At 38.3% G+C, this 9,974-nt stretch overlaps 1 protein-coding gene across 1 annotated transcript in view; it reads right to left on the reverse strand.

The window, feature by feature from the left end:
* Nucleotides 1–9,974, reverse strand: part of LOC143543731 (uncharacterized) — a 93,255-nt gene that overhangs the window by 11,169 nt on the left and 72,112 nt on the right. The gene's annotated exons all lie outside the window — the stretch shown is intronic.

Raw genomic sequence — 9,974 nt, forward strand, 5'->3', positions numbered from 1 at the left:
ACAAAGAAGAGAACGTTGATGGATTTTATTGCATCTGTTAGGGCATAAAATTTATGCTGAGGATCCCCTATCCTTAAGTGACTTATGGATCAATTATTCTTGAGATATGTTCCTGGTTATGAAGGATCAAGGATCCTCGGTATTATTTGTTTACTAATAATTGTGTTTGAGTGGTGTTGTATTTGATATGTTTAACGGCTCTATGACCGAGTCCACCTCATAATTCGCTACTAGAGACTCCTAGCACGTGGTCAAAAGACGTTGAAGGAGTTAGTGGCCAAGAGTGGTTTTTCTTGTAGGAGTAGTTGTTAGTTGTTATTTATGTTTATAAACGAGATTATGTTCAATTAGGTAACACATTACACGTTCACACTCATTCACAGAGCAAGCTAGTAGATCACACACACTAGCATTCTTGTAATCTTTAATCATAATCTCCACCATTTGTAACCCGATTCTTTGTTTAATAAATTGGTGATAGAGAATTGTTGTCACCCGAGGTTTTTATGCCGACGATCCTCTAAAGATCAAGGGCTTTTCCTAGTATAAATCCTTGTGTTTGTGTTTGCAACCGAACCATAATCGTTATCATCAACTTAGCACTAAACCTCACCTAACGAATTTGGTTATTTTATCCTCTGTCGATCTTTGACCGAAACAATTTGGCGCCTACCGTGGGGCAATTGGTGCTATAATCCAGATTATTTCCTATTAATATTCAACCTTTTCAATCAATACCACCATCAATAGCCTCTCAACAATCTTCTGCTTCATCAAACATGCCTTCATCAGTTTCACTCCCACCAAGACCTCACTACCAATGCCTCCTCCACTCGCAGGAGCACCAAGGGCTACTACTGCTGGAAACAAGGCACAACTGCCAGTCTTCCAGAGCTCGAAAACCATTGCTGCCACTTCGGTGGTTAATTCTAACAATGATGTTTATGCTATGTTTTCTCATGTTAAAGCATACATGGAGCAGCAAAACAAGACTAACTAGAGGATCATTCGGGAGATAGAAGACCTCAAGAGGACTAAGAGGCCAGCGGAGGATTAAACTCCACTGATGCCTAGGATGCTTGATTTTACACTGCGGGATCCTTGGCTCAACTTACTCAAGGATCATCTATCCTTCAACCGGGATCTATGAGTCATCAAACTCAGGGATCCTCAGTTATTCAACAAGGATCATCCATCCTTAATCCATGGTCCATGGGTCAACATGTTCAAGGGTCCTCGATTTTTCAGCAAGGATCATCTATCCTTCAGTCAGGGTCGATGGGTCAGCAGGCTCAAGGATCCTCAATTTTCCAACAAGGATCATCAATCCTTCAACCAGGATCCTCTGGGTTGTGTCACCAAGGATCCTACAACTTCCAGCCTCAAGGATCCTTCTTCCAGAATCAAGGATCCTCAGGAATTCAACATCAAAGGTCTTCAGAGGTCTATGAAGGAGATATTATCCCCAAGCAAACCATTGCCTCTAGTGGACCAAATCCCATAGCAGATGCTTCTTACCTCAACTATTCCTCTGGGATGCCAACATTCACACAACAGAGAGGTAACGCATATAATCTTATATCCTTAGATGCTAATCTTGTTCCATGCAGGATGCAGGTATCAACCAGGTTATGGTAAGGAACTGCAGAAGCTTAAGGATATGATATCCAGTGTACCATGGGTGGTCTGACCGATTCCTGAGATACCCCAAGAGAGCCACAAGTTATCCATATTTGTTCCAACTATTTGTGATGCTGAAATCCCAAAACGATTTCAAACCCCCAACATAAAGGTGTATGATGGAACAACTGATCTGGAAGAGCATGTGTCTCAATATAGGGAGAGAATGGAGATCAATCCAATTCCTGAAAGACTCAAGGAAGCTTGTCTATGCAAGGGTTTCGGATCCATACTAACAGGATCTGCACTAAAATGGCTGCTAAGTCTTCCTCCATTTTCTGTTGCTTCTTTTTCACATTTAGTTAACTTGTTCAACTGCCAGTTTTCTTGTAGTAAAAAATTTGGAAAAGTTAACTAGTGACTTATATAGAGTTGTCCAACCTTATGATGAATCCCTTAGGGATTTTTTTACGAGGTTTGGCAGGGAGGCCCTAGAGATCCCTAATCTTGATATGGCTACGGCTGTGGAATCTTTCAAGATGGGACTAAATAGGGGCTCCCCGTTTTATGATGATCTTGTGATGACTCCCTGTAGGACTTTAGATGAAGTAAGGAACATGGCACTTAGATTCATACGGCTAGAGGATGACAAAAGGATCCAAGAACGGTTAGGGGCTCAAACGAAGCAAGAATCTCTTGACAAGAAACAAGGATCCTCATTCAGGAACAACAACCCAAAGCCTTACTCCAAATTCAACGATCAAAATGTTCGAGCATCGAAGAAGGAGATGATGATGATGATGATGATGAAGGTTACCCAAGAATTTCTGAGTATTGCTTCTCTGTGGATACTCATGGTTTAATTTGTGCCATGAAGGATCTTGGAGAGAAAGCGACGTGGCCTCGGAAAAACGAGAAGACAACATCCTTCAAAGACAAATCCAAATGGTGTGCATTCCATGAGGATTTCGGCCATCAGACTTATGACTGTATTAGTTTAAGGAGGGAAATTGGGTACCTCCTAAGTAAGGGCCATTTAAAGGAGCTCTTGGGAAGAAAAAAGTCAATGATTCAAGATCCTGAAGATGTCCCATAAAAAGCAACTCCTCCTCCACCAAATGCACAAGTAATCAACTTCATCTCCAGTGGCTCAGATGTATGTGGTACTTTCTTCTCCTCGGCCAAGAGACATGCCAAAGAGACCAAGGATCCTTGGATCCTCTTCACAGATGGAGTATCCAACGTAAGAGGAACATGATTAGGTATCCTACTGAAATCGTCACAGGGGGACATAATACCCCAGTCCATTGCATGTGCATTTCAAGCCACCAACAATGAGACAGAATACGAAGCACTTATCGCATGTTTACTTTTAGCCAAATAAATGAGGATCAGGTATCTTCAAGTTTATATAGATTCTTTACTTATAACTAACCACTTTAACGGCTCTTATACCGTGAAAGGTGAGAATATGATCAAGTATTTAGAAATTGTGAATGAATTAGCGAAATCCTTCGAGTTATTTAGTATCATGTAGGTACCAAGAGAGGAAAATGCTGGGACAGATGCCTTAGCGAACTTAGCATCATCATTAAAGATCCCAGATGATGTGAAGATTCCTATAATTCATATATTGTCTCCGACAATTGGAGAACAGGAAGCTGTGGAGGTAACAGTGGATTGCACAGAAGAACTTAATGATACTTCATCCTCTCCAAAATTAGGATCTTGGATCCTTCCAATCAATAAATTTTTCCAAGATGGAGAAATCCCTACAGGGGAAAACCCTAAAGCTTTCAGATTGAAGGTATCACAATTCATTATTTTACAATATACTATATATAGAAAGTCTCTTGCAGGTCTCTATTTGAGATGCATCAAAGATCCTGAAATACAAGAGGTACTCCAAAACTTCCACGAAGGCGACTGCGGCAACCACACAGGGAGGAAGAGCCCTACTCTCTAAGATTCTAAGAACAGAATACTTCTGGCCAACCATGAAGAGAGATGTCATGGAATATTCAAAGAAGTGTGATGTTTGCCAAAGGTATGGAAACAGCCTTCATTAGCAAGCAGAACCAATGTATCTTGTATCCTCTTCATGGCCTTTCATGAAGTGGAGAATTGATATTGTTGGCAAGCTACCAAAGGCACCAGGCGGAAAGGTCTTTATGCTTTCTATGACAGACTACTTCTCTAAATGGATTGAGGCAGAAGCATTCTTTCAGGTCCGAGAAAGGGAAGTTATATCCTTCAGTAAAAGAAATATTATAACTAGATTTGGTCCTAGAATGGGCCGGACCACTCCTGGAACGCTCCATCATATCCTTTAGTGTTTGTAATTCCTTGGCCATGGCTTGATTAATACTTGTATCCTGCGTAAAACCAAGGTTAGTGTATAAGGATATATGATTATAAAGATTACCTCTTTGGTGATTAAATGATGGTATCCCAGAAGAGTATCTAGGATAGGATGCATCAGCCATGACAGTTGATCCACCGGAAGCAATGGTCTACATAGGGATAAAGTCTCCCTCATGAACCTCCAACGACCTTTGATGTTGAATTCCTGAGGATCCTTGACTCTGCATGAAGGATCCTGGAGGCTGATAGTTGGAGGATCCTTGATGAAACAATTCTAAGGATCCTGATTGAAGGATGGATGATCCTTGTTTAAAGATCGAGGATCGAGGATCCTTGAGCATGCTGACCAATGAATCCTGGTTGAAGGATACAGGATCTTGATTGGAAGATCGATGATCTTTCTTGAAGGATGGAGGATCCTTGAGCATGTTGATCCATGGATCTTGGAGTGGTGAAATCCAGCACCCTAGGCATCAAGGGAGTCTGATCCTCCGCTGACCTCTTTGTTTTCTTAAGATCTTCAATTCCGCGTAGAATCCTCTGATTGGTTTTGTTCCGCTACTCCATGTATGCCTTAACCTGTAAAAACATAGCAGAAATATCATTGTTAGAAGTTACCACAGAAGTGGTAGCAAAGGACTTTGAGCCTTGAAAGACTGGAGTTTGCATCTTGCTCCCAGCAGCGTTGGTCCTCTGTACTCCCGCGGGTGGAAGAGGCATCGGTAATGAAGCCTTTGATGAGAGAGAAAGTAATGAAGACATAGTAATTGAAGCAGAGGTTTGTTCAGAGGCCATTGGTTATGGTATAGGTTGAAAGGATTGAAAATTGATGAAAAATCTTCTGGATTAAAGCACCACTTACCCCACGGTGGGCGCCAGATTGTTTTGGTCAAAAATCGGTTTAAGGATAATGTAACCAAATAAGATTTTGTGAGGTAGAGTGCTTGTGAAATAATGGTAATTAGTAAACGAAATAAGGATGAACACAAAGATTTGTTACGAGGAAAAGCCCTTGATCGGATTATGATCGCCGGCACAAAAACCCCGGGTGATGACAAATGTCTATCACCACTATATTAATAAAAAAAGTAAGATTACAAGATTGGAAGCTATGATCAGTGAATACAAAGATTCTAAGTGTATGTTAACTGCTAGGGTTTATGAGTAAATCGTAAGGTATCAGCTGTGTGTGTTGTAATGTGTTCCTAACTGATCATAGTTTAATGTATAATTAAAAAAAGATATCAACTACTAGCCCTATTAATCCGCCACTACTCCATAGAAACGTTGCATCATCTTTGACCACGTGCTAATTCCCTTAGACTGCGAATTAATGGGTAGACCAGGTCACTTAGCCGTTATACCTATTAACATAACACCATACAAAGAGAACAAACGTTAGTAATAATAAGTACCGAGAATCCTTGATCCTGATACAATCTGGAACACATAATATGAATAATTGATCCAGAAGTCATGTAAGGATAACATATCCTCAGCATAAAATATATGTGCCCTAACAATCTCAATGTTTATGTTAATTTAAACAAGCGGGTTTTTATAACTGGTTAAAGTATCAACATGGTTCAGGTTAAAACAATTTATGATTAGAACGAGTTTTGGTGCACGAGTTGGTTAAAAAAAGAGCCATTTACAACTTTCTTTTTTTAATTTACTATTTAATCAACCCATCATTTATGTTAAGTTTATCATCTTAAAAATCCACAAAAATATATAAACACTAGATTACATGTTTTGGTTTTTTAGAAGGATAAATCAACCTCTTACATTAAAAATACAAATGTTAGACATTAACACATTGTAAATCAGATGATAAATTGACTTTGTATATCATTCTATTATTAAACATTTCAAATATATAGATTTCTATAGTGAATGAGTTATGCTTGCACCAAAAAATGAGGTGTTACACCCCGATTTAGGGCATAGGCGTGTGACCAATAGTTGGTACCTGTTTTGTAAATATATTATAGTTGCGGAAGTTTTTGAATATAAAATATTTATTTATAAAATGTTGGACTAAAATATCCTTTTAATGTTTACAAAGCATGTTTTCAGAAAATAAGTTCTTTTCAGCGGAAGTCTTAAATATAATATTATTATAATTGAAAACTCGGGTTTAAATACCCGTTTGATATTTCACATACCTTTCTTTAGAAACATAATTCTTTATAATATTTTAATATAAAATATATGAGCCATTAGATAGCATCTAATGACTAATTCTCCAATATTCTATTCCGTCTTGCTTGTCTGTTCTAACATTTCTTGTTTTCCTGTAAAATGGGTTGGAAAATACATCAGCTCACAGCTGGTGAATGACGCTAACTCTTTGTAAAATCTTTTCAATATCTTTGTGAAATCAACAATAATACCTTTGTAACTACTCATTAGGCACCCGACTAAATTGGGACCAAATTATTCTAAGTACCTTGTACAATTAATTATATACACAAATCATTTCTCATAAAGCTTCCGGAGACATGTTAATGATTTGCATAGCCTCGAGGAAATGTCGAGTCACCATGTATGAATGGATCCAGACACATATATACTCTTAATCAGTGAGTCCGTTTCTTATTATTGTAACACAAAGTTTTAAGGATTCGTAAATCCTATGTATACATTCTGACTCTAAAAGAGTTTGTAAAAGTTTAGGGCGTATTCACCTTTTCTATTTATAATCAGTTTCTGATACTGATTCCTGTTTTCTGATTTCTGCTTCTTGTTTTGTTATCTCGGACCTATAGTACGAGAATAATCTTTGTATAATAACTAGATCATTGATCTAGCTTCAGACCTTTAGTCTGTTTTGTATAGCTTTAACCTTGATAAAATCATTTGTTTATATAAAGCATTTGGACCTTTAGTCCTTTTGTTTATTTACCAATTATATGTTACGTTTCTTCTTCAGAAAGAAACATTTATACTGAGTTTCTTCTTCAAGAAGAAACATTAATTTAACTATACTCTCTTTTTATAAATATTATATTTTTTAATAATAAAGAAATACTATTTTGTCTCTACCCTTTTTATGCACATGCTTACGTTTCTTAATCAAGAAGAAACAATATTTTGACTATAACCTCCTCTTAAGAAAAGTTATATAATGTTTAATTGTAATCAAGGTTCGGGCTGTACCCCTGACTATGGTCTAAGCCATTTATAATAATAAAATAATAACTTAGACAGAACCCCTACCTCACACGGGCATTTGGAGTTAGATTTTTATCACCTATTGAGCAGCACTTCTACTCTATATCGCGTATCAGGTTTAAACCGTCAAAACTTCGGAGCTTGGCACGTACTACGAGATTGGCATGCAAAACGGTGTAAAGAGAGAAAGTATTTTTAGATAGTGAGAGTGTGGGAGGTGAGTGATGAATGAGCCGGCCCTTTTCTACTTATAGCCAAAATCTCAGCCCATCGCGATACGCGATGACCCGTTTAAACGGGTCATCGCGTATCGCGATGACTTATTATAACCAGAGGATGCCACATGTTGCCACGTGGCCTGACACGTCTGCCATGTGGCCTGCCATGCTGCCACGTGTCACCTGGATGCGACACGTGTGCGATGTGTCATAACGGCCCATCGCGCTACGCGATGGCCTTGTTCTTGGACTCATCGCATATCGCGAGGGTCCCTGAATACCATTTTTCATTTTTAGTCCTTTATCTTTAGTAGCTTGTCACGTCTGGGTCTAACTCTCGTTGTCCAAATATACTAAGGCGACTCTTAAGCGGCTCGCGGCGATGCGAGCGTGCGCCATCAAAGCATCACATTGCACCCGTCGCTGTCGCCATCGTCCGAGCTCGTGCGCGTGTGCATCGGGTCCGCACCCTCCGCTAGGACCACTAGGTGCATGCTTAGCATAAAAGAATACAGCTATGGAAACTTTATTCCTTATAAAGTGCTTCCATTTCTTTACCACTTTCTATGTGGGATGGATTCCATCTTCCTTATTTATACTTAAGTGGAATGTTTCCACTTTCTTACATCCTTCCATATGAGATGGAGTTTTTTTTCTTATTTCCTTCATGTGGGGAGATTATCTTAGGAAACTTTTTATTTCTTTATTTTTCTTATATTTCCTTATTTAAAAATTTCCCATTACTTGTTTTTGAGATTATTATTTATCCTTCAACTTTATTAATTTGTAAAATTTGAACCAAAATTTTGGGGATGTTACATGAGGTCGTTCAAGAATTAGCAAATATTTGTTATCCATGTTTCCGGGAGATGAAAAATATTACCATTACTCAGATGGTATCTATCATACATAAAATGATACATTACAAGAAACTATTAGTTTCTTGATGTTTCAATCAATCAATCAATCAATCATACCCAGTGAGATTCCACCAATAATAAAGCTATAAGTAGGGTCTGGGGAGGGTGGGATGTAGGCACACCGTAGCTCTATCCAATGGGATAGAGAGGTGGCTTCCAGGGAGACCCTCAGCTCAAAGTAACATTGTTTGAGAGAAAAATAAGGGGCATCAAAGTTCAATAGTAATAAAATTGATAATAGCACGTAGTAAAATTAATAATACCAATACATGTATAGGTAACAACATAGAGATATATGAAAAGAGAAAAACATAATGGTGTACGACCAAAATCAGGTAACGAAAAAACCCCTAAGGTATTCCTTTCTCCCTAAAAATCCTTGGCCTTAATTCTAAGTCTCCATGAATTCTTATCCTCAATCATGAGTCAGGTCTAGCAAATCATGTCTAATCTTCTCATCCCAAGTCAATTTAGGACGACATCTACCCCTCCCCCCCCTATAGTAATGTTTTCTAAGGATCTAAAATCTAAAGTTGTAAAGTCATAGATTAGTCCTGAAAGACTATGATGAAGTGATGATGCTTAAATGGTCTATGCAATGAAACTAAAACAAATGTGAAAATACAATATGATAACCGTGTTATAAAAGCGAAAATCATATCCGGAAGTAATACTAGAACTCACACTTTTATTCTTAAAAAGAAAATTCCTACACCTTTAGATAAAATGATTAATTTCAAAGAATGAAATTTTCACTTTATTTTTTGTTTTGCAATTAAGATTAATACAAACTAAGGCCAATCACTATAGAAGGTTGGTTTGTTTCTTAAACAAATTATTGTAACTCGTGGCCAGTTATGCATTGCATTATCTAGAGTTAAAAGCACAAACAATGTGAAACTACTAAGTTTTATTATATGAAGTAAAGTTACAAATATAACTATAAATATTGTGTAGAAAGAAATATTCAAACCAAAATCGAGATGAATGGAAGATGCCTCTGTCACTCTTTTTCTCCAATTTTCAGTGCTCCTAATCTCACTGGCAGTTGAATCATGTCATTTAGGTGATTGATTCCACTTACTAAAGACTGCTTATACACGCTTACTAAATGACTGACTTTTATTCATATTCAATTCATTAGGCCAGCGTGAAACTAAGGCGGAATAACAGCGGTAAGGCTTTCTGGATTCAACCCATCTTTTCTGGGCCTTGAATATTAAGCTCAATCTGTGGTTTTGTCATACAATAAGTCCACCTTCATTCAATCAAATCTAAAGCACAAGTAAGATAATAAGCATCGATCAACGAAATAGACCTCCTTCTTTCACTTTTGTCGTTGTCTTCCAAATCAAAGAGCCCCATTAAGTGAGTGTTCACGATCGGGCATGAGTGTCCGGAAGTTGTCATTGTATACTCCCGCGGGTCGGAAGGCGGCGGGGGAAGGAGAGGGAGACTGGTTCAGGCCGGATTGTAGGAAGTGGGCGAGAAGTTTTTTTATTTCTATGAGAAGCTCTACGAGAATCACAAGGCCGGTCAACAAGGAACAACCTGGCAGAGCGTCCTGAGATAACAAGGCAAAAGTGAGAATGCCCAGTGACGAGAGTGGCGACTTACGAGGATCGAAATGGTCTCGCGAAGCCGGTCACCGGTAGGTCTAAGAACGGATTTCTTG

Source organism: Bidens hawaiensis, unplaced genomic scaffold, assembly GCF_021521415.1.
Source record: "Bidens hawaiensis isolate Kalapana, Puna unplaced genomic scaffold, B.hawaiensis_p1.1 tig00013262_1, whole genome shotgun sequence".
Taxonomy (NCBI): Eukaryota; Viridiplantae; Streptophyta; class Magnoliopsida; order Asterales; family Asteraceae; genus Bidens; species Bidens hawaiensis.